This window comes from Coregonus clupeaformis, unplaced genomic scaffold, assembly GCF_020615455.1.
Source record: "Coregonus clupeaformis isolate EN_2021a unplaced genomic scaffold, ASM2061545v1 scaf1422, whole genome shotgun sequence".
NCBI lineage: Eukaryota > Metazoa > Chordata > Actinopteri > Salmoniformes > Salmonidae > Coregonus > Coregonus clupeaformis.
This window is the reverse complement of record NW_025534876.1, coordinates 110678-138267: the sequence shown is the minus strand read 5'-3', so window position 1 is coordinate 138267 and position 27590 is coordinate 110678. Positions and strand designations below refer to the sequence as shown.

The 27590-nt window shown below is 48.0% G+C and overlaps 1 pseudogene; it reads left to right on the top strand.

Annotated features, from left to right (window-relative positions):
- The first annotated feature begins 417 nt into the window (after positions 1-417).
- On the top strand, positions 418-7482 carry LOC123486998 (annotated as a pseudogene).
- The last annotated feature ends 20108 nt before the right edge of the window (positions 7483-27590 follow it).

Below are 27590 nucleotides of genomic sequence, written 5' to 3'. Positions count from 1 at the left end.
TGTTAAAGGATCAGTATTAACATCTACAATCTCTCTCTCTCTCCTTTATCTCTGTAGTGGATGGTCTACTCTATTAGAGGATCAGTATTAACATCTACAATCTCTCTCTCCTTTATCTCTGTAGTGGAATGTCTACTCTGTTAAAGGATCAGTATTAACATCTACAATCTCTCTCTCCTTTATCTCTGTAGTGGATGGTCTACTCTGTTAGAGGATCAGTATTAACATCTACAATCTCTCTCTCTCCTTTATCTCTGTAGTGGATGGTCTACTCTGTTAGAGGATCAGTATTAACATCTACAATCTCTCTCTCCTTTATCTCTGTAGTGGAAGGTCTACTCTGTTAAAGGATCAGTATTAACATCTACAGTCTCTCTCTCTCTCCTTTATCTCTGTAGTGGAAGGTCTACTCAGCTGAGTCAACCCAATAAAACACGAGGCTCTGAAAACAGTAAGACCACTTGCACACGTGGGCCAAGTCAATACCTTAATATGATTTACAGTAGTTAACTACAATATTATGAGATAATAGAAGTTACTGTAGTTGTGGAAGGCCCACTTTTCATCCTGTCAATGAATGTTTCTGATACACATCATTTTTCCTCTTCCCTTGTAGTGGATGACAGCCTGCAGAGAGCTATAGTAAACCATAAAGACAGTCTGAAAAGGAGGTATGCATGTGTGATAGAAGGCATGGAAAAAGCAGGGAACCAAACTCCCCTCAACAGGATTTACACAGAGCTCTACATCACAGAAGGAGAGAGTGAAGGGGTTAACAATGAACATGAGGTGTGGCAGCTAGAGACAGCATCCAGGACGCCAAACTCACATGACACAGCAATCCACTGCAATGACATCTTTAAACCCTTACCAGGCCAAGAGAAAAGCATCAGAACTGTGCTGACGAAGGGCATCGCTGGCATCGGAAAAACAGTCTCTGTGCAGAAGTTCATCCTAGACTGGGCTGAAGAGAAGGCGAACCAAGATGTGGATATCATATTTGTGCTTCCTTTCCGGGAGCTGAACTTGATTAAAGATCTCCAGTACAGTCTTCTCAGACTTTTAAATGGCTTCCACACAGAACTAGACATAGGCAATGCAAAGAAACTCACTGCCTGTAAAGCTATGTTCATCTTTGATGGTTTGGATGAAAGCAGACTTCCATTGGATTTCCAGCACAACGAAAAGGTGTCTGATGTCACCCAGACATCGTCTGTCGATGTTCTGCTGACAAACCTCATCAAGGGGAACCTGCTTCCCTCTGCTCTCCTTTGGATAACTACTCGACCTGCAGCAGCCAATCAGATCCCCCCTAAATGTGTTGACCAGGTGACAGAGGTACGAGGGTTCAATGACCCACAGAAGGAGGAGTATTTCAGGAAGAGATTCAGTGATGAGGACCTGGCCAGCAGAATCATCTCACACATAAAGACATCAAGGAGCCTCCACATAATGTGCCACATGCCAGTGTTCTGTTGTATTTCTGCAATAGTCCTTGAACACATGTTGAGTACAGACAAGAGGAGAGAGAATGCCCACGACTCTGACTGAGATGGCAATACACTTCCTGCTCATTCAGACCAGCCTGAAGAACCAGAAATATCATGGAAGAATTGAGATGGATCAACAGGAGCTTATGGAGTCAGATAAGGAAATTCTTCTGAAGCTGGGGAAGCTGGCGTTTGAAAATCTGGAGAAGGGTAATCTCATGTTCTATGAAGAAGACCAGAAAGAGTGTGGCATTGATGTCAAAGAAGCCTCAGTGTACTCAGGAGTGTGCACAGAAATCTTTAAAGAAGAGTCTGTGTTATTTCAGAGAGTGGTGTACTGCTTTGTTCATCTGAGCATTCAGGAGTTTCTCTCAGCTGTCTACATGTACCATTGTTACACCACCAAGAACATGGATGCACTGAAGCCATTCCTCAAGAGAAAGTCTAGAGCTGCATCTGAAGAGCTAACCTTGCATGAGCTGCTGAAGAGTACCGTGGATAAAGCCTTGGAGAGCAAGAACGGACACCTGGACCTCTTTGTCCGCTTCCTTCATGGCATGTCACTGGAGTCCAATCAGAAACTCCTACGAGGTCTGGTGACACAGACAGAAAGCTGTCCATACAGAGTCCAGGAAACAATCCGATCCCTTAAGCTGATGCAGAGGAAGAACATCTCCCCTGAGAGGTGCATCAATCTCTTCCACTGTCTGATAGAGATGAAAGACCATTCAGTACAGGAGGAAATCCAAGCGTACTTGAGGTCAGAGAAGAGATCCAAAAACCTCACACTTTCTCAGTGTTCAGCACTGGCCTACATGCTACAGATATCAGAGGAGGTTCTGGATGTGTTTGACCCGAAGGTATACAAGACATCAGAGGAGGGTCGTATGAGACTGCTCCCAGCTGTGAGAGGCTGCAGGAAAGCTCTGTAAGTATTCATGGAAATATCCCACACCAAAATACATTGTAGTTACAGCAGCATTTTTATTGGCTGACTGGCTCTGTAAGTACTCATGTGACTATCCCTCAGACCAAACTTTACTGTAGGTAAGAACAACAATATTTTCATTGGCTGACTAAACTTTCTCTCAGCTGAAAAGTCTTAAACAAACTGTAATACAGACGGATCAGAAAAGTTGTAGCATTGAGACATCTATACACAGTGTTCACATTATTAGTGCAGGGGTAACAGTGTAAGCAGGGAAAGCTAAATGTAACATTTTAATACAACCTGTCCCTCATGGTATTTACTCTGTTGACAGACTCACTGGCTGTAAACTCACAGACACATCCTGTGAACTGTTGGCCTCAGCTCTCAGTTCAAACCCCTCACACCTGAGAGAGCTGGATCTGAGTAACAATGACCTGAAGGATTCAGGAGTGAAGCTGCTCTCTGCTGGACTGGGAATCCCCACTGTAAACTGGAGACTCTGAGGTCAGTATTCCTGTAGTTGGTCAACAAGTGATAACTGTTCACCAGATCCACATGTGTTTACCAGGCACACATAGTCCACACCATATGTGTTTGGACAGTGAAGCTTACAGTTTTAAATGTTTTGCTATGCTCCAGCATTTTGGATTTGAGATAAAATGTTTCATATTAGGTGACATTACAGAATGTCACCTTTTTATTTGATGTTAATGGTGAGAGGTTAGTATGTTTTGTTGTAGCCTCTGTAACTTTCTCACTCATTATTATTCATGATTCATTCAGGATTTTTATTAATCAAGGCATCATCAGTATTAATTTAGTGTCACACCGTGGCTCTGGGACTCTATATGTTGAGCCAGGGTGTGTTCATTCTATGTGTTATATTTCTATGTTGGGAGTTCTAGTTTGTCTGTTTCTATGTTGGCCTGAGTGACTCCCAATCAGAGGCAACGAGTGTCAGCTGTGGCTGGTTGTCTCTGATTGGGAGCCATATTTAAACTGTCTGTTTTTCCCTTTGTGTTTGTGGGTTCTTGTTCCAGTTGGTTTTGTGTTTTGTACCGTGGACTTCACGAGTCGTTTGTTGTTTTGTTCATTGTCAGTATTTATCACTATAGATAAATAAACATGTTCGTTCATCACGCTGCGCCTTGGTCTATTCCATACGACGATCGTGACATTTAGTAGTGTTTAGAAACATATTATCTACTCACTTGGACAGAAAATTACTCCAGTCATCATCCACCATTCAGTTACTATTGGACAAAACATAACCCAAAACACAACCAAAACAAACTGCAAATGCAACCAATGAGTTTGGGACCAAATACTAAACTTTGACTACTTTAATACACTATAAGTGAATTGGTCAGAATACTTTTGACTTCTTCAAACGGGGGAACTAGATACATAAAGTGCTTTCATTTAAAATGTTAGCTTCTCTGTCAAAATAGATATGGTGTGGACTGTATACTCAATACAATCTAAATCTGATACCTCACTGTCTGTCTTTTGACTGATACTGCTTTTTAAACTGCTCTGGTCAGTCTACTCAAATATTTGTACTGTACATGTTTCTATCTAGAAGCAATAATCTGATAATTTCTAATAATGATACATTAATTTATGAATAGATATGGCAGGTTTCAGGACACTGATATATCTGAATATGTTGAAAAAATATATAGCCACTATTTTCTCTGGTCTCAGCTCTGAAGTCAAACCCCTCACACCTGAGAGAGCTGGACCTGAGCTACAATCACCCAGGAGACTCAGGAGTCAGACTGCTCTCTGCTGGACTGGAGGATCCACACTGCAGACTGGAGAAACTCAAGTATGTAGAGGGTTTATGTCAATGTTCATATCAGACATGTTGGAGTTATCAGGCTAGTTAAGACAAACATTCTGACCACCACTTGGACTAAGTTATATAAAGACTGTGTGTGTGTCCAGTGTGTGTGTGTGTGTGTGTGTATGTGTGTGTGTGTCCAGTGTGTGTGTGTGTGTGTGTGTGTGTGCCCAGTGTGTGTGTGTGTGTGTGTGTGTGTATGTCCAGTGTGTGTGTGTGTGTGTGTGTGTGTGTGTGTGTGTGTCTAGTGTGGATACACGCACACACACTGGATACACACACACACACTGGATCCACACACACACAAACACACAAACACACACACACACACACACACACACTGGACACACTCACACGCTAGACACACACACACACTGGACACAAACACACACGCTGGACACAAACTGGACCCACACACACAAACACACACACACACACACACTGGACACACTCACACGCTAGACACACACACAAACACACTGGACGCACACACTAGACACACACAAACACACATACTAGATGCACACACACACACAACACACACACAGACACGTACCCTGGACACACACAAACACACAGACTGGACACACTCACACAAACACACGCTGGACACACACACACACGCTGGACACACACACACTGGACACACACACACACACTGGACACACACACTACACACACACACCAAACACACACACACACACACAGACACGTACACTGGACACGGACACACACTGGACACACACACACACACTGGACACACACACAAACACACACACTGGACACACACGCACACACACACACACTGGACCCACACGCACACTGGACACACACACACACTGGACACACACACACTCACACACTGGACACATACACACTAGACACAGACACACACACACACACTACACTCACTGGACACACACACACACACGCACACACACACACACTGGACCCACACACACACTGGACACACACACACTCACACACTGGACACATACACACTAGACACAGACACACACACACACATACACTCACTGGACACACACACACACACACACACTGAACACACACACACACTGGACACATACACTGGACACACACACAGAGAAACTTACCCTGGACACAAACACACACACTAGACACACACAAACACACATACTAGACGCACACACACACACACAACACACACAGACACGTACACTGGACACACACACACATTAACTGGACACACACATACACAAACACACAGACTGGACACACTCACACAAACACACGCTGGACACACACACACACACACACGCTGGACACACACACACACACACACACACTGGACACACACACACACTGGACACACACACTACACACACACACGCACACACACCAGACACACACACACACACACACAGACACGTACACTAGACACACACACACACACACACACTGGACACACACAGACACACAAACACACACACTGGACACACACACGCACACACACACACACTGGACACACACTGGACACACACACACACACACACACACAAACTGGACACACACACACACACTGGACACATACACACTAGACACACACACATACACTCACTGGACACACACACACACACACACACTGAACACACACACACACTGGACACATACACTGGACACACACACTAGACACACACACAGAGAAACTTACCCTGGACACAAACACACACACAGGACACACACACACGCACACACACACACACACTAGATATACACACACGCAGACACACTGGACACACACACTGGACACACTCACACTGGGGACACACACACACTGGACACACACACATACTGGACACACACACACACTGGACAGACACACTGGACACACACACACACACACTGGACACACACACACACAAGTTACACACACTGGACACACACACACTGGACAAACTCACACTGGACACACACACACACACACCGGACACACACACACACACACATACACTGGACACACACAGAATTCTTACCACCGCTTGGACAAAGTTATATAATGACTGTGTGTCCAGTGTGTGTGTGTGTGTCCTTGTGTGTGTGTGTGAGTTCAGGTGTATCCCTCAATGACTGTCTGTTCTTCTGCTTACCGCTACAGTGTGGAACATGGTGGAGAGAACACAATGAAACCTGGACTTAGAAAATGTGAGTGTTGACTGCTGTGAAGAATATGACTAAGAATAAGTCTTAATTCAAGTGAAGTCAAAGTCAAAGACCACCATCATTACTTACTTGGTCATATTAAATATCAGCTGTAGTTCTACAGAAGCACAAATCAGGGACACCAAAGTTTACAAAGAGTTGCTTTGACAATGTGTGTGTCTGTGTGTGTGTGTAGTGGCGTGTTCCTGTTACATTAGAAATGTGTTTGTTTGTGTGTGTGTTCAGGATGTGTGTGTGTGTTCAGCATATGTGTGTGTGTGTTCAGATGTGTGTGTGTGTGTGTGTGTGTGTGTAATTAATGTGAATAAGTGTGTTTTATATTACCATACAGTATAACATATGATCATTGAACAAATCTCAAGTTACCTTAACTTCTCCTTTTTGATACCTAGAAACATCTACATTAAATGAATTAGTGAAAAGTGAGTTAACATTCTAATGTGAATGATGATGATTTCTAATATTGTGTCTGGTTTCATCCATCAGATGTATGTGATCTCACACTGGACCCAAACACATGAAACAGATTCCTCTCTCTGTCTGAGGAGAACAGAAAGGTGACATGGAGGAGAGAGGAGCAGCCGTATCCTGATCACCCAGAGAGATTTAAGGGCTGGAGACAGGTGCTGTGTAGAGAGGGTCTGACTGGGCGCTTTTACTGGGAGGTAGAGTGGAGTGGGTTAGGGGCTGATATAGGAGTGGCATATAAAGGAATCAGCAGGAGAGGAGGGGGTAGTGACTGTGGGATTGGATACAATGACAAGTCCTGGAGTCTGATCTGCTTTAACTACAGTTACTCTGCCTGGCACAATAATAAGTCCACTACCATAGACGTCCCATCCTCCAGCTCCCACAGAGTAGGAGTGTATCTGGACTGGCCAGCCGGCACTCTGTCCTTCTACAGAGTCTCCTCTGACACACTGACCCACCTGAACACATTCTACACCACATTCACTGAGCCCCTCTATCCAGGGTTTAGGGTTAATGATGTTGACGCCTCAGTGTCCCTGTAAATAATAACCATGGTAACACTGACACACACACACACAAACACACACACACACACACACACACTGGACACACACTGAACACACACTGAACACACACACACACATGAACTGGTTTAGGGTTTGGGACTCGGTGTCCCTATGTTAAATACAAACTGTACACACACACTGGACACACACACACACTGGACACACACTGGACACACAAACACACTTGATACACACACACTGAACAAACACACACACACACACTGAACATACACACACACACACATTGGACACACACAAACAGGACACACACACACTGGACACACACACACACACACATTGGACACACACAAACACACTGGACACACACACACTGGACACACACACACACACTGGACACACACAATAGACGCACACACGCACACACACACATACTGATCACACACACACACACTGATCACACACACACACACTGGACAAACACTGGACAAACACACCCACACACTGGACACACACACACAATGGACACACACACACTCTGGACACACACACACACTGGACACACACACACCTACACAGAGGACACACACACAGAGGACACACACACACTGGACACACACACCGAACACACACACACACACAAACACACAAACACACACACACACACAGGACACACACTCATACACACTGGACACACACACACACTGGACACACACACTGGACACACACACACTGGACACACACACACACACACACTAGACACACTGGACACACACACACACTGGACACACACACACACTGGACACACACACACACACACACTAGACACACTGGACACACACACACACACACACATTGACACACTGGACACACACACTGGACACACACACACACTGGACACACACACACACATACTGAACACACACACACACACACACACATGAACAAACACACTGAGCACACACACACCGGACAAACACACACTGGACACACACACACACACACACACACACACACACATACTGATCACACAAACACACACTGATCACACACACACACACTGGACAAACACACACAATGGACACACACACACTCTGGACACACACACACACTGGACACACACACGTACACAGAGGACACACACACAGAGGACACACACACACTGGACACACACACCGAACACACACACACACACAAATACACAAACACACACACACACAGGACACACACATCATACACACAGTACACACACACTCACACATGACACACACACACACCTGACACACACACACACTGGACACACACACACACTGGACACACACACTCACACACACTGGACACACACACACACACACCTGACACACACACACACACACAAAGCACACACACACTGGACACACACACACACACACCTGACACACACACACACACAGGACACACACACACACACACACACACTGGACACACACACACCTGACACACACACACACAGGACCCACACACAGGACACACACACACACACTGGACACACACACACACACACTGGACACACACACAGGACACACACACTGGACACACACACACACATCTGACACACACACACACACACACAAACACAAAGGACACACACACACACACACACACACACACACTGGACACACACACTCACACACACTGGACAAACACACACACACACCTGACACACACACACACACACACACAGGACACACACACACACACACCCACACAGGACACACACACAGGACACACACACACACTGGACACACACACTGGACACACACACACACACACACACACACACACACTGGACACACACACTCACACACCCTGGACACACAAACACACACACACACTGGACACACACACACATACACTGGACACACACACACACCTGACACACATACACACAAAGGACACACACACTGGACACACACACAAACACACTGGACACACACACACCTGACACACACACACAGGACACACACACACACTGGACACACACACACACACTGGACACACACACACACTGGACACACACACACACACTGGACACACACACTCACACACAATGGACACACACACACACACACTGGACAAACACACATACACACTTACACACACACACACTCACACACAATTGACACACACACACACACTGGACACACACACACCTGACACACACACACACACAGGACACACACACACACTGGACACACACATTGGACACACACACTCACACACACTGGACACACACACAAACACTGGACACACACACACATACACACTTACACACACACTCACACACACTGGACACACACACACACACTGGACACACACACACTGGACACAAACAGACACACACACTGGACAAACACACACTGGACACACACACACACACTCACACTGGACCCACACACATACACACTGAACACACACACACACACGACACACAAACAGGACACACACACTCACACACACTGGACCCACACACATACACACTGAACACACACACACACACGACACACACACTGGACCCACACACATACACACTGAACACACACACACACACGACACACACACTGGACCCACACACATACACACTGAACACACACACACACACGACACACACACTGGACCCACACACATACACACTGAACACACACACACACACGACACACACACTGGACCCACACACATACACACTGGACACACACACCTGACACACACACACCCAGGACACACACACTCACACACACTGGACACACACACATACTGGACACACACACACACACACACTGGACACATTTCCATTTGTTGGATTTTGATGAAAGGAAATCCCATATAGCCTACTAAACAGGACTTTGCTATGGCATCTTCTGTTTGGGTGTCTCAGGTCAGGTCTGAGCCATGATCAGAATGTATCTCTGTGTCTATTTCCAGCCCTGCCATTTCTACCTGTCCTGATCTAGTGTTTCACCCCTGACCTCCTCACACCGTCTCACTGTCCATGTCTGCTTTTAGCTCCCACCTCTACTTCACTGTGTTATAATGGACCTTATGCTTGTTATGTCACCTCTGGAACCAGTTATAAAACATACTGACCTTTCTGACCCTATCCCATGGCCCTACTTTCTACAACTGAACATTTCAATTCCTCTATGAGTTTTGTTTAGTGTCCATTAACTTATCTATGTATTTGTTGTATATTGGGGTTGTGCTGCAGAGCATCATGGGGGTTTGTATGTGTTGAGATGATCACGTTCCAGATAAATGGTTGAACTGATTCCTGTCTCCTGTCTCATCATTATTGAATTGTTATACAGACGTGGTTATGAAACCCACGAGAAATAACAAAAGATTGGTGATGAGTAAGTCTGAATCTACAGGAACTATTCTGTCTGGAAGAAGTGGGTTTTTACAACTGTTTAAAACTGTTATTTTCTGTGGTACAGTCTAGGCTAATGTTAGCACAGTGTATTGCTAGCAGAGGCAAGTGCATAGTCGAGCTAGCTAAGAAAGAGCGTTAACCAGTGCTGTAAAGTACTTAAGTAAAAATACTTTAAAATACTACTTAAGTTGTTTTTTGGGGTATCTGTACTTTACTTTACTGTTTATATTTTTGACTACTTTTACTTTTACTTCACTACATTCCTAAAGAAAATAATGTACTTTTTACTCCATACATTTTCCCTGACACCCAAAAGTACTCGTTACATTTTGAATGCTTAGCAGGACAGAAAATGTTCCAATTCACACACTTATCAAGAGAACATCCCTACTGCCTCTGATCTGGGGGACTCAGTAAACACAAATGCTTTGTTTGTAAATTGTCTGAGTGTTGGAGTGTGCCTCTGGCTGAACGTACATTTTAAAAACAAGAAAATCGTCTGGTTTGCTTTATGTAAGGAATTTGAAATTATTTATACTTGTACTTTTACTTTTGATACTTTAGTATATTTTAGCAATTACATTTACTTTTGATACTTAAGTATATTTAAAACCAAATACTTTTAGACTTTTACTTAAGTAGTATTTTACTGGGTGACTTTCACTTTTAGTTGAGTAATTTTCTGGTAAGGTATCTTTACTTTTACTCAAGTATGACAATTGGTTACTTTTTCCACCACTGGAGTTAACATCGTCATGGACGGCAGAAAAGGACTCGAGACGGACATCGGAGTGGGAAAACAACGTGATTAAAAAGGAGGAATATACAGTGATTAAAGGAAAGAACATGTATTCAACTTCAAATTCAATTGATTGGACATGATTTGGAAAGGCACACACCTGTCTAAATAAGGTACCACAGTTGACAGTGCATGTCAGAGCAAAAACCAAGCCATGAGGTCGAAGGAATTGTCCGTAGAGCTCCGAGACAGGATTGTGTCGAGGCACAGATCTGGGGAAGGGTACCAAAAATAGTCTGCAGCATTGAAGGTCCCCAAGAACACAGTGGCCTCCATCATGCTTAAATGGAAGATGTTTGGAACCACCAAGACTCTTCCTAGAGCTGGCCGCCCGGCCAAACTGAGCAATCGGGGGAGAAGGGCCTTGGTCAGGGAGGTGACGAAGAACCCGCGAAGAACCCGATGGTCACTCTGACAGAGCTCCAGAGTACCTCTGTGGATATGGGAGAACCTTCCAGAAAGACATCTCTGCAGCACTCCACCAATCAGGCCTTTATGGTAGAGTGGCCAGACGGAAGCCACTCCTCAGTAAAAGGCACATGACAGCCCACTTGGAGTTTGCCAAAAGGCACCTAAAGACTCTCAGACCATGAGAAACAAGATTCTCTGGTCTGATGAAACCAAAATTGAACTCTTTGGCTTGACTGCCAAGCGTCACGTCTGGAGGAAACCTGCCACCATCCCTACGGTGAAGCATGGTGGTGGTAGCATGCTGTGGGGATGTTTTTTAGTGGCAGGGACTGGGAGACTAGTCATAATCGAGGGAAAGATGAACAGAGCAAAGTACAGAGAGATCCTTGATGAAAACCTGCTCCAGAGCGCTCTGGACCTCAGACTGGGGTGAAGGTTCACCTTCCAACAAAACAAGGAGCCTAAGCACACAACCATGACAATGCAGGAGTTCTAAAAACCCATAACTTTGTCATTATGGGATGTTGTGTGTAGATTGATGAGGGAAAAAAACAATTTAATCAATTTTAGAATAAGGCTGAAAATGTGGAAAAAGTCAAGGGGTCTGAATACTTTCCGAAAGCACTGTGTAACTATGTGTGCTCGATTGTATACACCTGTCAGTAACGGGTGTGGCTGAAATAGCAGAATCCACTCATTTGAAGAGTGTCCACATACTTCAACTCCATTACATTCAATGTATCCCACAAAGTGCCACTTGGCTGGACAAAGCAGTCTGAATGGAAATCAGGTCCATATATGAAATCAAGCAGACACACAGCCTTACATGTCATATCACTGAGTCTCAGTTTAAATCACGGTTTAAACATAACAAGTCATTGCAAGTGAAAACATTTCTCAATTAGGTTTTAGGTTTTATTTATTCACACCAAAGAAAAGAAGTGAAAGACAAAACACTGCAGATAAATAAACAGGTAAAAACGGTGTTCAGGTGAGGCTGGAAGCTCAAAAGGGCTGATATGAAAATAAACAGGTAAAAACTGTGTTCAGGTGAGGCTGGAAGAAAAACCATGTTTGATTATGTATGTGTGTGTGAGAGAGAATTAGGCTACGTGGAGGGGATTATTGGGTAGTTTGGTTCATCAGGCTGACCCCCAGTCTTCATGGAGGGGATTATTGGGTAGTTTGGTTCATCAGGCTGACCCCCAGTCTTCATGGAGGGGATTATTGGGTAGTTTGGTTCATCAGGCTGACCCCCAGTCTTCATAGAGGGGATTATTGGGTAGTTTTGTTCATCAGGCTGACCCCCAGTCTTCATGGAGGGGATTATTGGGTAGTTTGGTTCATCAGGCTGACCCCCAGTCTTCATGGAGGGGATTATTGGGTAGTTTTGTTCATCAGGCTGACCCCCAGTCTTCATGGAGGGGATTATTGGGTAGTTTTGTTCATCAGGCTGACCCCCAGTCTTCATGGAGGGGATTATTGGGTAGTTTGGTTCATCAGGCTGACCCCCAGTCTTCATGGAGGGGATTATTGTGTAGTTTGGTTCATCAGGCTGACCCCCAGTCTTCATGGAGGGGATTATTGTGTAGTTTGGTTCATCAGGCTGACCCCCAGTGTCACACCCTGGCTCGGGGACTCAATATGTTGAGCCAGGGTGTGTTCATTCTATGTTTTCTGTTTCTCTGGTGGGTGTTCTAGGTTGGTTATTTTCTATGTTTGCGGTGTGACTCCCAATCAGAGGCAAACGAGTGTCAGCTGTCGGCTGTTTGTCTCTGATTGGGAGCCATATTTAATCTGTCTGTTTTTCTTTCGGGTTGTGGGATTTTGTTCGTGTGGTTTTGTGTTGTACCATAGACGTCATGCATTCGTTGTTTATTGTTTTGTATTTTGAGTGTGGTGCTTTACTATTAAAGTAAATATGTTCGCTCGTAACGCTGCGCCTTGGTCTCCCTCATTAGACGATCGTGACAGAAAATCCCACCAAGACCAGACCAAGCAGCGTGTCCAGGAGCCATCGCAAATAGATCTCCGTGGCAGCTTTGACTGGGTCAAGCCCATTGAGGAGCTGAGTGAAGAGGGTTGGAGACAGAGGAGCGAGAGGTGGGAGAGAATGTTGGAGGCCTGGTCCACAGGGAGGAGAGACCACCAGAAAATTTTTAGGGGGGCTCACGATGTCGGGGCAACAGGAGGCCGCTATGGAGCGGTCCAGCGGGGTTGCAGAGGAGGCCGCCAGGTTACGGGGGCCACTGGTAGAAGAGGGGATGGAAGGTGTGGAGGCACGGCGAGAGGTGCTGGCGTGTGTTGCCAGTCCGGTCCGGCCCGTTCCAGATCCCGGTGTAGAGCCAGTGGTGTGTGTCCCCAGTACGGTACGGTCTATTCCTGCTCCCCGCACCAAACCTACGGTGTGCGTCGACAGCCCAGCCCGGCCCGTTCCTGCGCTCCGCACCGAGTCTGTGGTGCGCGTCGCCAGCCCAGTCCGGCCCATCCAAGCTTCTCGCACAAAGCCTACGGGGTGCGTCGCCAGCCCAGCCCGGCCTGTCCCTGCTCCACGCACAAAACCAGGGGTGCGAGTCGCCAGCCTGGTCCAGCCTGTTCCTGCCACTCGCACCAAGCCAGGAGTGCGAGTCGCCAGCCTGGTCCAGCCTGTTCCTGCCACTCGCACCAAGCCAGGGGTGCGAGTCGCCAGCCTGGTCCAACCCGTTCCGGCTACTCGCACCAAGCCAGGGGTGCGAGTCGTCAGCCTGGTTCAGCCCGTTCCTGTTACTCGCACCAAGCCAGGGGTGCGAGTCGTCAGCCTGGTTCAGCCCGTTCCTGCTACTCGCACCAAGCCAGGGGTACGAGTCGTCAGCCTGGTCCAGCCCGTTCCTGCTACTCGCACCAAGCCAGGGATGCGAGTCGTCAGCCCTGTCCGGCTCGTTCCTGCTCTCCGCACCAAGTCTGTGATGCGCGTCGCCAGCCCATTCCGGTCCATTCCTGCTCCACGCACCAAGCCAGGGGTGTGTATCGTCAGCCCGGTCCGATCCGTTCCTGTTACACTCACCAGGCCAGGGGCGCGTGTCGTCAGTCCGGCTCTGGCCAGCGGGGCTAGACAGGACCAGGGGTACTTTGGGGGGTTGGAGAGGAAGTGGGGATCTAGCCCAGAGCCGGAGCCGCCGCCGAGGAATGCCCACCCAGCCCTCCCCTGTTTTCGCTCGTATTTAGGCGCGGTCGCAGTCCGCGCCTTTAGGGGGGGGTACTGTCACACCCTGGCTCGGGGACTCAATATGTTGAGCCAGGGTGTGTTCATTCTATGTTTTCTGTTTCTCTGGTGGGTGTTCTAGGTTGGTTATTTTCTATGTTTGCCGGTGTGACTCCCAATCAGAGGCAAACGAGTGTCAGCTGTCGGCTGTTTGTCTCTGATTGGGAGCCATATTTAATCTGTCTGTTTTTCTTTCGGGTTGTGGGATTTTGTTCGTGTGGTTTTGTGTTGTACCATAGACGTCACGCATTCGTTGTTTATTGTTTTGTATTTTGAGTGTGGTGCTTTACTATTAAAGTAAATATGTTCGCTCGTAACGCTGCGCCTTGGTCTCCCTCATTAGACGATCGTGACATCCAGTCTCATGGAGGGGATTATTGGGTAGTTTGGTTCATCAGGCTGACCCCCAGTCTTCATGGAGGGGGATTATTGGGTAGTTTGGTTCATCAGGCTGACCCCCAGTCTTCATGGAGGGGATTATTGGGTAGTTTGGTTCATCAGGCTGACCCCCAGTCTTCATGGAGGGGATTATTGGGTAGTTTGGTTCATCAGGCTGACCCCCAGTCTTCATGGAGGGGATTAATGGGTAGTTTGGTTCATCAGGCTGACCCCCAGTCTTCATGGAGGGGATTATTGGGTAGTTTGGTTCATCAGGCTGACCCCCAGTCTTCATGGAGGGGATTATTGGGTTGTTTGGTTCATCAGGCTGACCCCCAGTCTTCATGGAGGGGATTATTGGGTAGTCTGGTTCATCAGGCTGACCACCAGTCTTCATGGAGGGGATTATTGGGTAGTCTGGTTCATCAGGCTGACCACCAGTCTTCATGGAGGGGATTATTGGGTAGTTTGGTTCATCAGGCTGACCCCCAGTCTTCATGGAGGGGATTATTGGGTAGTCTGGTTCATCAGGCTGATCCCCAGTCTTCATGGAGGGGATTATTGGGTAGTTTGGTTCATCAGGCTGACCCCCAGTCTTCATGGAGGGGATTATTGGGTAGTTTGGTTCATCAGGCTGACCCCCAGTCTTCATGGAGGGGATTATTGGGTAGTTTGGTTCATCAGGCTGACCCCCAGTTTTCATGGAGGGGATTATTGAGAGTCCAGCATGTCAGGGGATGGGGTGGGGGGTGGGGGGTGAGAGCAGCAGTGGGGGATGGGTAGCTAGTCCTTGATTGGCTGTAGACCTGGGAGCCACAACTGCCAAGAGAAATTCAATCTACCCTTTTTATCAGCCAAGGCAACATAATGTTTTACACACCCTTTGTGTTTACTGTTAATATGTATATTTAAAATCAACATAGTTGTCACCATATTTGCTAAAGTAATGTCATAGTCAGCATAGCTGATAGAACTAACGCATTAGTAAACCCGCTACAATCATGCAGTAACGTTACAGTGTACAGTCAGTAAGCAGTTACACCGGGGGGCCCCAGTGGCAATACATTTGTAATACCAAAAGCTTGACCTTGACTTGGAAGAGTTCCAGTGTTGTGTTGGATAGTCATTACCAGCCAGCTAACATAGCATCCCTCTGTTTGAGCAGAGTGTTTCAGTAGGCTAAACTAGCTAGCTGCATTTGCTAGCTAAGTAAGTGAAACTGAAAAAAAATGACAATCTTTCTCTCTCTCTCTCTACTCACCACATTTTATGCACTGTAGTGCTAGCTAGCTGTAGCTTATGCTTTCAGTACTAGATTCATTCTCTGGTCCTTTGATTGGGTGGACAACATGTTTGTTCATGCTGCAAGAGCTCTGATAAGTTGGAGGATGTCCTCCTGTCATAGTTACTGTGTAAGTCTATGGAAGGGGGTGAGGACCATGAGCCTCCTAGGTTTTGTATTGAAGTCAATGTACCCAGAGGAGGATGGAAGCTAGCTGTCCTCCGGCTACACCATGGTGCTACCCTACAGAGTGCTGTTGAGGCTAATGCAGACCTTCTTTGCAAAATAATATTAAATAATTATTTGGTGATATGTGATTATATTTAGTATAGTTTTATCTAAAAATGATTTTATTTTTATGAAATTCAGTGAGGAGGATGGTCCTCCCCTTCCTCCTCTGAGGAGCCTCCAGATCACTGACTTCCTGAAATGTTCGAGGGACCTCGTTGGGTACCTCCCCTCTTTCCCAAAGAGGAGGAAGAAAGGAGAGAACCCAGTTGTCATCTGCTTCTTGGTCCTCAGCCCAAACATGATGGACTCTAAACATTCAGGCCACCTTTCAGGCTGCTCATCCACCAGAGGGTCCTGAAAATACAAGTACAATTGTTGGACATCTGACAGACATGGTAGAGGCCAGATTGTACACCTCAATACTTAGAATGCATAGCAGGTTGTCACTGTATACAGTCTTAGTACCTACCTTTGAACGGTTCCATCCATCCACCTGGTGAAGTAGTCCCACATTGTGCAGATGTAGTTTCCACTGTTGGGTACAAGTGGCCCCACCAGGTCCATTCCCACCAACTCCCAGAGTTCTGAGGTCTGAAAAATAATTCCATACTTGCCTTAATAACTGACGGCTAGTGTTGAGATTTATCGCTTTTAAATCATTGACATTGGGATGATTCATAGACAGCTCCATCATTATAATTGTACCTTCACAGATTTATAATTCACTTCCTGAATGGCACAGCCAGAATTCCACCTCTCCCCTTCTGTTTAACAATAGGTCTTTCCCCTGGCAGTTAGGACATTGGGACACCTCTCCCCTTCTGTTTAACAATAGGTCTTTCCCCTGGCAGTTAGGACATTGGGACACCTCTCCCTTCTGTTTAACAATAGGTCTTTCCCCTGGCAGTTAGGACATTGGGACACCTCTCCCTTCTGTTTAACAATAGGTCTTTCCCCTGGCAGTTAGGACATCGGGACACCTCTCCCTTCTGTTTAACAATAGGTCTTTCCCCTGGCAGTTAGGACATCGGGACACCTCTCCCTTCTGTTTAACAATAGGTCTTTCCTCTGGCGGTTAGGATATCGGGACACCTCTCCCTTCTGTTTAACAATAGGTCTTTCCCCTGGCAGTTAGGACATTGGGACACCTCTCCCTTCTGTTTAACAATAGGTCTTTCCTCTGGCACCTTAAGAGAAGATACATACAAGACGTGTGGCATTGTTGAAGCCTCCTCATTTTCTCTAAGGACACCAAATCAACTAAATGCACTTCATCTCCATGAATAACAATGAACAAGCAGAGTTTGACTCAAAGGTGTGTGTCCATTAACATTGGCTGCATATCCATTGTCCTTCTACCAAAGTGCGGACTTGCACATTTCTTCTGGTCTCAGGGATTTACCAATGGTGTAAAGTAGCTCAAACCAATTTCAGGTGGCTTCATCAACAGACGGAATGTATTCCACATTTTGACCAGGGCCCATACGGTTCCACAGGGTTCCACAGGGTTCCATAGGGTTCAATAGGGTTTCATAGGCCTCTGGTCAAAAGTAGTGCATTATACAGGGCAAAGTTATAGGGAATAGGGTGCCCTTTGGGACGCATTCCTCCAGTTGAGCCCTACCCTGCCTATTGTAAATCATTTCTCCATCCCATTCCTCCAGTTGAGCCCCACCCTGCCTGTTGTAAATCATTTGTCCATCCCATTCCTCCAGTTGAGCCCCACCCTGCCTATTGTAAATCATTTCTCCATCCCATTCCTCCAGTTGAGCCCCACCCTGCCTATTGTAAATCATTTCTCCATCCCATTCCTCCAGTTAATCAAATGAAGAGGAAAGGCTGTGACTATAACTGATGTAGTAAATGAATCTTCCCGTCAATAACTTATTTTGATAAACTTCCTTTATTGTATAGGTGTGTGTCGCTTTGGAAGGTTTAATAAAACATTAATCTAGCCAAGAAATCCATCTTTTCATTGATGGAATATTCAATAGACTGAATATGAATGTACTAATGAGATGAATGAGTTGCATTTCAGTCATGTGCGGTGTTGTTGCCATTCAGCCTCATCTAGCTTTGGTGTGGAACAACTGATAACTGACTAAATACCTCAGCCTTAGGAAATCACTGGGGAAAGAAGTCACACTTCCAGTTTTCACTCATCTCTATTTGACTTGCTGTAATACAGATACAGGCCGTATTAAATCATACATTACATCTCTAACCAGAGCTACATGCCGTATTAAATCATACATTACATCTCTAACCAGAGATACAGGCCGTATTAAATCATACATTACATCTCTAACCAGAGATACAGGCCGCATTAAATCATACATTACATCTCTAACCAGAGATACAGGCCGTATTAAATCATACATTACATCTCTAACCAGAGATACAGGCCGTGTTAAATCATACATTACATCTCTAACCAGAGATACAGGTCGTATTAAATCATACATTACATCTCTAACCTTTTCTTCATTTTGTCTTCAATGAAAATGAAAGCATTGTCTTCCTTTATTCTCCATTTCAATAAGTAAAGAGCAATACCAGTTTTAATGGCCTGTCACGGTTTCGGCCGAGACTGCTCCTCCTCCTGGTTCGGGCAGGCTTCGGCGGTCGTCGTCCCCGGAGTACTAGCTGCCACCGATCTATGTTTCATGTTCGTTTGGTTTTGTCTGGATGTTGTACACCTGTGTCTTGTTAGTCCTCGTTAGTGTCCTATTTAGTTCTCGTTGTGTGTGCTTGTCGTTGTGTGTGATTGCGCTTCTGTTTCGTGTTTGGAGCTACATTTTTCCCTCCAGTGTTTTGGAGAGGGTTGTTTGCACATGTTTGTGCGTCATTCATTTTGTCGCCTGTGTGCGTCGTGCATTTTGCCTTCGGGCTTATTGTGCTTCTGTTGTATATATATCATATATATTGCACTAAAGCCTTTGGACTGAGCCTCTGCGTCCTGCGCATGATTCCTACACCACACCCACCTTCAGCACGCCTTGACAGAATCACACACCCTCTAATGGAATCAGCAGGATCGGCAGTGACGCCTGTGTCGCTCGAGGAGCATCTCCGTGGGCAAGAGGACCAGATCCGACAACTGGAGATCGCTCTACAGGAGGTAATCAACATCATGCACCGATGGGAGGCCAGCAGGGTACCCACACCTCCACCTACCCTGTCCATTCCATCGGTCGGTCCACCAGTCCCAGGTTCGGAACCCAGGGGGGATTCGGCTCTCGCTGCCGAGGGCGTATGACGGAACAGCTGCCGGGTGTCAGGGGTTCCTCCTGCAGGTGGAGCTCTACCTGGCCACTGTACACCCGGTGCCCTCGGGATACGAGAGCGTTTCCGCCCTCATCTCCTGTCTCACGGGCAAGGCGTTGGAGTGGGCTAACGCCGAGTGGAGGAAGATGGACGACAACACCATCACCTACGCCGAGTTCTCCCGCCGCTTCAAGGCCGTGATCGACCATCCACCTGAGGGCAAAGCGGCGGGGGAGCGTCTAGTCCATTTGAGACAGGGGAGGAGGAGCGCTCAGGTGTTCGCTCTAGAGTACCGGACTCTAGCGGCGGATGCAGGGTGGAATGAACGGGCTCTCATCGACCATTTTCGATGTAGCCTACGAGAGGACGTTCAACGTGAGTTGGCCTGCAGGGATACCCATCTTACCTTCGACCAGTTGGTCGATATGTCCATCCGTCTGGACACCCTGCTGGCCACCCGTGGACGTCCCGAGGGGAGTCCGTCCATTCCGCCCTCCGGCACCTCCGAGCCGAGCCCTATGGAGCTCGGGGGTGCCGGCGCTAGAGAACGGAGTAGGAAGAGCCCGAGGGGGCCTGTCTCCTGCACCAAGTGCGGTCGTGGAGGGCACACTACGGCCAGGTGCTGGGGAGGGTTTTCCGGGAGTAACGACAACAGGCCATGCACTGGTGGGGCCTCCCAGGTGAGTAGACGTCCCACTTACCCAGAGCTTTCTGTTGCACACTTTTGTATACCTGTTTGTTTTCAACAGGTTGCACCTCATTCCCAGCATAAGGCGCTAGTAGATTCAGGCGCAGCTGGGAATTTTGTTTATCGGAAGTTTTGTTTTGAGTTAGGGATCCCTGTCCTACCTGTTGACAAACCTTTTCCCGTTCATGCCTTAGACAGCCGCCCGTTGGGGTCGGGGTTGATCAGGGAGATCACAGCGCCACTTCGGATGTGTGCGCAGGGGGGTCATGAGGAGACTATACAGTTGTATCTGATCGACTCTCCTGCGTACCCAGTGGTGCTGGGGATTCCCCTGGTTAAGCACCCATAACCCTGCTATTTCGTGGCAACAGAGGGCTCTCGATGGGTGGTCTGCTCAGTGCGAGGGGCGATGTCTGGGTGTTTCCGTGGGGCGACTTCGGTGGAAAGTCCAAACCAAGTGCCCGCACTGCACATTCCGCCTGAATATGGGGATTTAGCACTCGTGTTTAGCAAAACTAGGGCGACGCAGTTGCCTCCTCATAGACAGGGGGATTGTGCGATTGATCTCCAGGCAGGAGCAGCGCTCCCACGGAGCCATGTGTATCCTTTGTCTCAAGAGGAGAGAAAAGCTATGGAGACTTATATAGCCGAATCTTTGAGACAGGGATACATTCGGCCCTCCACTTCTCCCGCCTCCTCAAGCTTCTTTTTTGTGAAAAAGAAAGATGGAGGGTTGCGCCCGTGCATTGATTACCGTGGTCTCAATCAGATTACTGTGAAATACAGTTATCCACTCCCTCTGATTGCGACCATGACGGAGTCATTGCATGGAGCGCGGTTTTTCACAAAACTGGATCTCAGGAGCGCGTATAACTTGGTGCGCATTAGGGAGGGTGACGAATGGAAGACAGCGTTTAGTACCACGTCAGGTCATTTCGAATATCTCGTCATGCCATATGGGTTGATGAATGCTCCATCAGTCTTCCAATCCTTCGTAGATAACATTTTCCGGGATATGCAGGGACAAGGGGTGGTCGTGTACATTGATGACATTCTGGTGTACTCGTCTACCCGAGCCAAGCATATAACCCTGGTGCGTCGTGTATTGAGGGAGGCTGTTGGAGCACGACCTATATGTCAAGGCAGAGAAATGTCTGTTTTTCCAGGAGTCGGTCTCCTTTTTGGGTTATCGGTTGTCCGCGTCAGGGGGTGAGAATGGAGGTGGATCGTGTGTCCGCTGTGCGTAATTGGCAAACCCCAACTACTGTAAAAGAGGTGCAGCAGTTTTTGGGCTTTGCGAATTACTACCGGAGGTTTATCCGGGGTTTTGGACAGGTGGCAGCTCCAATCACGTCCCTTCTGAAGGGGGTCCGGTGCGCCTGCAGTGGTCAGCCGATGCGGACAGGGCCTTTAGGAGACTGAAGGACCTGTTTACGTCGGCTCCGGTGCTAGCGCATCCGGATCCCGCATTACCCTTTCAGGTCGAGGTAGACGCGTCTGAGGCTGGTATAGGGGCCGTTCTCTCTCAACGGTCCGGCACGCCACCTAAACTCCGCCCCTGTGCCTTTTACTCTAAGAAGCTCAGCCCGGCGGAGCGTAACTATGACGTTGGGGACAGGGAGCTGTTAGCTGTAGTTCAAGCCCTTAAGGTGTGGAGGCATTGGCTTGAGGGGGCTCAACACCCTTTCCTCATTTTGACTGACCATCGGAACCTGGAGTACATCCGGGCAGCGAGGAGACTGAACCCTCGCCAGGCTCGATGGAGTATGTTTCTCACCAGGTTCGTATTTAAAATCACGTACATCCCTGGGTCCCAGAATGGTAAGGCGGATGCGCTGTCCCGGCGGTATGACACGGAGGAGAGGTCCGTTGAGCCCACTCCCATACTACCGGAGTCTTGCCTTGTGGCACCGGTGGTGTGGGAGGTCGATGCCGAAATCGAGCGGCGTTGCGTACAGACCCCAGCCCTCCACAGTGTCCTGAGGGTCGGAAGTACGTTCCGCGAGATTCGGGATCGACTCATTTACTGGGCTCACACGTCACCCTCCTCTGGACATCCGGGTATCGGCCGGACGGTGCATTGCCTTAGCACTAAATACTGGTGGCCCACTTTGGCTAGGGATGTGAGGGTTTATGTCTCCTCCTGCTCGGTGTGTGCCCAGTGTAAGGCGCCCCGACATCTGCCCAGGGGTAAGTTACAACCCCTGCCCGTTCCACAACGACCATGGTCCCACCTCTCGGTGGATTTTGTGACAGACCTTCCCTCTCTCTCAGGGGAATACCACCATCCTGGTCGTTGTGGACCGGTTCTCTAAGGCCTGTCGTCTTCTCCCTATGTCGGGTCTTCCTACTGCCCTACAGACCGCTGAGGCCCTATTTACCCATGTCTTCCGGCATTACGGGGTACCCGAGGATATAGTGTCTTATCGAGGTCCCCAGTTTACCTCTCGTGTTTGGAGAGCGTTCATGGAGCGTTTGGGGGTCTCGGTTAGCCTTACCTCAGGGTACCACCCGGAGAGTAACGGGCAGGTAGAACGTGTCAACCAGGATGTGGGTAGGTTTCTGAGGTCGTATTGCCAGGACCGGCCAGAGGAGTGGGCACGGTACATTCCCTGGGCCGAGATGGCCCAGAACTCTCTCCGCCACTCCTCTACTAACCTGACCCTCTTCCAATGTGTGTTAGGTTACCAGCCGGTTCTGGCACCTTGGCAGCAGAGCCAGATCGAGGCCCCTGCGGTGGATGATTGGATGAGGCGCTCGGAACAGACGTGGAACGCTGCCCACGTCCACCTGCAGCGGGCCGTCCTTCGTCACAAGGCGGCGCCGATCTCCACCGCAGTGAGGGGCCGGTGTACGCACCCGGAGATCGAGTCTGGCTCTCTACCAGAAACCTACCCCTCCGCCTGCCCTGCCGGAAGCTGGGTCGGCGGTTTGTGGGGCCCTTTAAAGTCCTGAGAAGATTGAACGAGGTGTGTTATAGATTACATCTACCTGTCGAGTATAAGAATATTAACCCCTCGTTCCATGTGTCTCTTCTCAGGCCGGTGGTAGCTGGTCCACTCCAGGACAATGAGATAGGGGAGACTCCTCCGCCCCCACTGGACATCGAGGGGGCTCCGGCGTACACCGTTCGGTCCATCTTGGACTCTAGACGCCGGATGGGGGGTCTCCAGTATCTCGTGGAGTGGGAGGGGTACGGCCCGGAGGAGCGGTGCTGGGTGCCGCGGAGGGACATCCTAGACCCATCTCTCCTGTCGGAGTTCCACCGGGACCATCCCGCGCGCCCTGCTCCGCGTCCTCCTGGTCGTCCCCGAGGCCGGGGTCGTCGCACGGCTGTAGCCGCGCGCCAAGGGGGGGGGGTACTGTCACGGTTTCGGCCGAGACTGCTCCTCCTCCTGGTTCGGGCAGGCTTTGGCGGTCGTCGTCCCCGGAGTACTAGCTGCCACCGATCTATGTTTCATGTTCGTTTGGTTTTGTCTGGATGTTGTACACCTGTGTCTTGTTAGTCCTCGTTAGTGTCCTATTTAGTTCTCGTTGTGTGTGCTTTTCGTTGTGTGTGATTGCGCTTCTGTTTCGTGTTTGGAGCTACATTTTTCCCTCCAGTGTTTTGGAGAGGGTTGTTTGCACATGTTTGTGCGTCATTCATTTTGTCGCATGTGTGCGTCGTGCATTTTGCCTTCGGGCTTATTGTGCTTCTGTTGTGTATATATATAATATATATTGCACTAAAGCCTTTGGACTGAGCCTCTGCGTCCTGCGCATGATTCCTACACCACACCCACCTTCAGCACGCCTTGACATGGCCAGCAGGCTATGACAAGATCCAGAAACTATTAACATTTCAAGACCCTATGGTCAGATGGATTTTCAGAAAGACCTCACGGTAAATAATAGAATCCAAGTATCTGGGTGTGTGTGGAGGGGGGGAGGGGTCAGCGACTTGAGGGGGAGACAGATTCAGTGGAGGCAGCGACAGGCAGGTAGCAGTTAGAGGGGTCCAGGTGGGATTGGACCAGGCACGTCCAGGTGTCAGGCCAGGGTGTCCTCAGTCACGGTCCTGGAGCCTCAGCCACTCCGGAAGGGGAGACAGAGAGAAAAGATGAGGGTTAGTGAGAGGATTTACTAAGACCATAGGACACCACATACACTGGGAGTAGAGACTAGTGAGACTAAGACCATAGGACACCACATACACTGGGAGTAGAGACTAGTGAGACTAAGACCATAGGACACCACATACACTGGGAGTAGAGACTAGTGAGACCATAGGACACCACATACACTGGGAGTAGAGACTAGTGAGACCATAGGACACCACATACACTGGGAGTAGAGACTAGTGAGACTAAGACCATAGGACACCACATACACTGGGAGTAGAGACTAGTGAGACCATAGGACACCACATACACTGGGGGTAGAGACTAGTGAGACTAAGACCATAGGACACCACATACACTGGGAGTAGAGACTAGTGAGACCATAGGACACCACATACACTGGGAGTAGAGACTAGTGAGACTAAGACCATAGGACACCACATACACTGGGAGTAGAGACTAGTGAGACCATAGGACACCACATACACTGGGAGTAGAGACTAGTGAGACTAAGACCATAGGACACCACATACACTGGGAGTAGAGACTAGTGAGACCATAGGACACCACATACACTGGGAGTAGAGACTAGTGAGACTAAGACCATAGGACACCACATACACTGGGAGTAGAGACTAGTGAGACCATAGGACACCACATACACTGGGAGTAGCGACTAGTGAGACTAAGACCATAGGACACCACATACACTGGAAGTAGAGACTAGTGAGACTAAGACCATAGGACACCACATACACTGGGAGTAGAGACTAGTGAGACCAAGACCATAGGACACCACATACACTGGGAGTAGAGACTAGTGAGACTAAGACCATAGGACACCACATACACTGGGAGTAGAGACTAGTGAGACTAAGACCATAGGACACCACATACACTGGGAGTAGAGACTAGTGAGACCATAGGACACCACATACACTGGGAGTAGAGACTAGTGAGACCATAGGACACCACATACACTGGGAGTAGAGACTAGTGAGACTAAGACCATAGGACACCACATACACTGGGAGTAGAGACTAGTGAGACCATAGGACACCACATACACTGGGTGTAGAGACTAGTGAGACTAAGACCATAGAACACCACATACACTGGGAGTAGAGACTAGTGAGACTAAGACCATAGGACACCACATACACTGGGAGTAGAGACTAGTGAGACCATAGGACACCACATACACTGGGAGTAGAGACTAGTGAGACCATAGGACACCACATACACTGGGAGTAGAGACTAGTGAGACTAAGACCATAGGACACCACATACACTGGGAGTAGAGACTAGTGAGACTAAGACCATAGGACACCACATACACTGGGAGTAGAGACTAGTGAGACTAAGACCATAGGACACCACATACACTGGGAGTAGAGACTAGTGAGACTAAGACCATAGGACACCACATACACTGGGAGTAGAGACTAGTGAGACCATAGGACACCACATACACTGGGAGTAAAGACTAGTGAGACTAAGACCATAGGACACCACATACACTGGGAGTAGAGACTAGTGAGACCATAGGACACCACATACACTGGGAGTAGAGACTAGTGAGACCATAGGACACCACATACACTGGGAGTAGAGACTAGTGAGACTAAGACCATAGGACACCACATACACTGGGAGTAGAGACTAGTGAGACTAAGACCATAGGACACCACATACACTGGGAGTAGAGACTAGTGAGACTAAGACCATAGGACACCACATACACTGGGAGTAGAGACTAGTGAGACTAAGACCATAGGACACCACATACACTGGGAGTAGAGACTAGTGAGACTAAGACCATAGGACACCACATATACTGAGAGTAGAGACTAGTGAGACTAAGACCATAGGACACCACATACACTGGGAGTAGAGACTAGTGAGACTAAGACCATAGGACACCACATACACTGGGAGTAGAGACTAGTGAGACCATAGGACACCACATACACTGGGAGTAGAGACTAGTGAGACTAAGACCATAGGACACCACATACACTGGGATTAGAGACTAGTGAGACCATAGGACACCACATACACTGGGAGTAAAGACTAGTGAGACTAAGACCATAGGACACCACATACACTGGGAGTAGAGACTAGTGAGACTAAGACCATAGGACACCACATACACTGGGAGTAGAGACTAGTGAGACCATAGGACACCACATACACTGGGAGTAAAGACTAGTGAGACTAAGACCATAGGACACCACATACACTGGGAGTAGAGACTAGTGAGACTAAGACCATAGGACACCACATACACTGGGAGTAGAGACTAGTGAGACCATAGGAC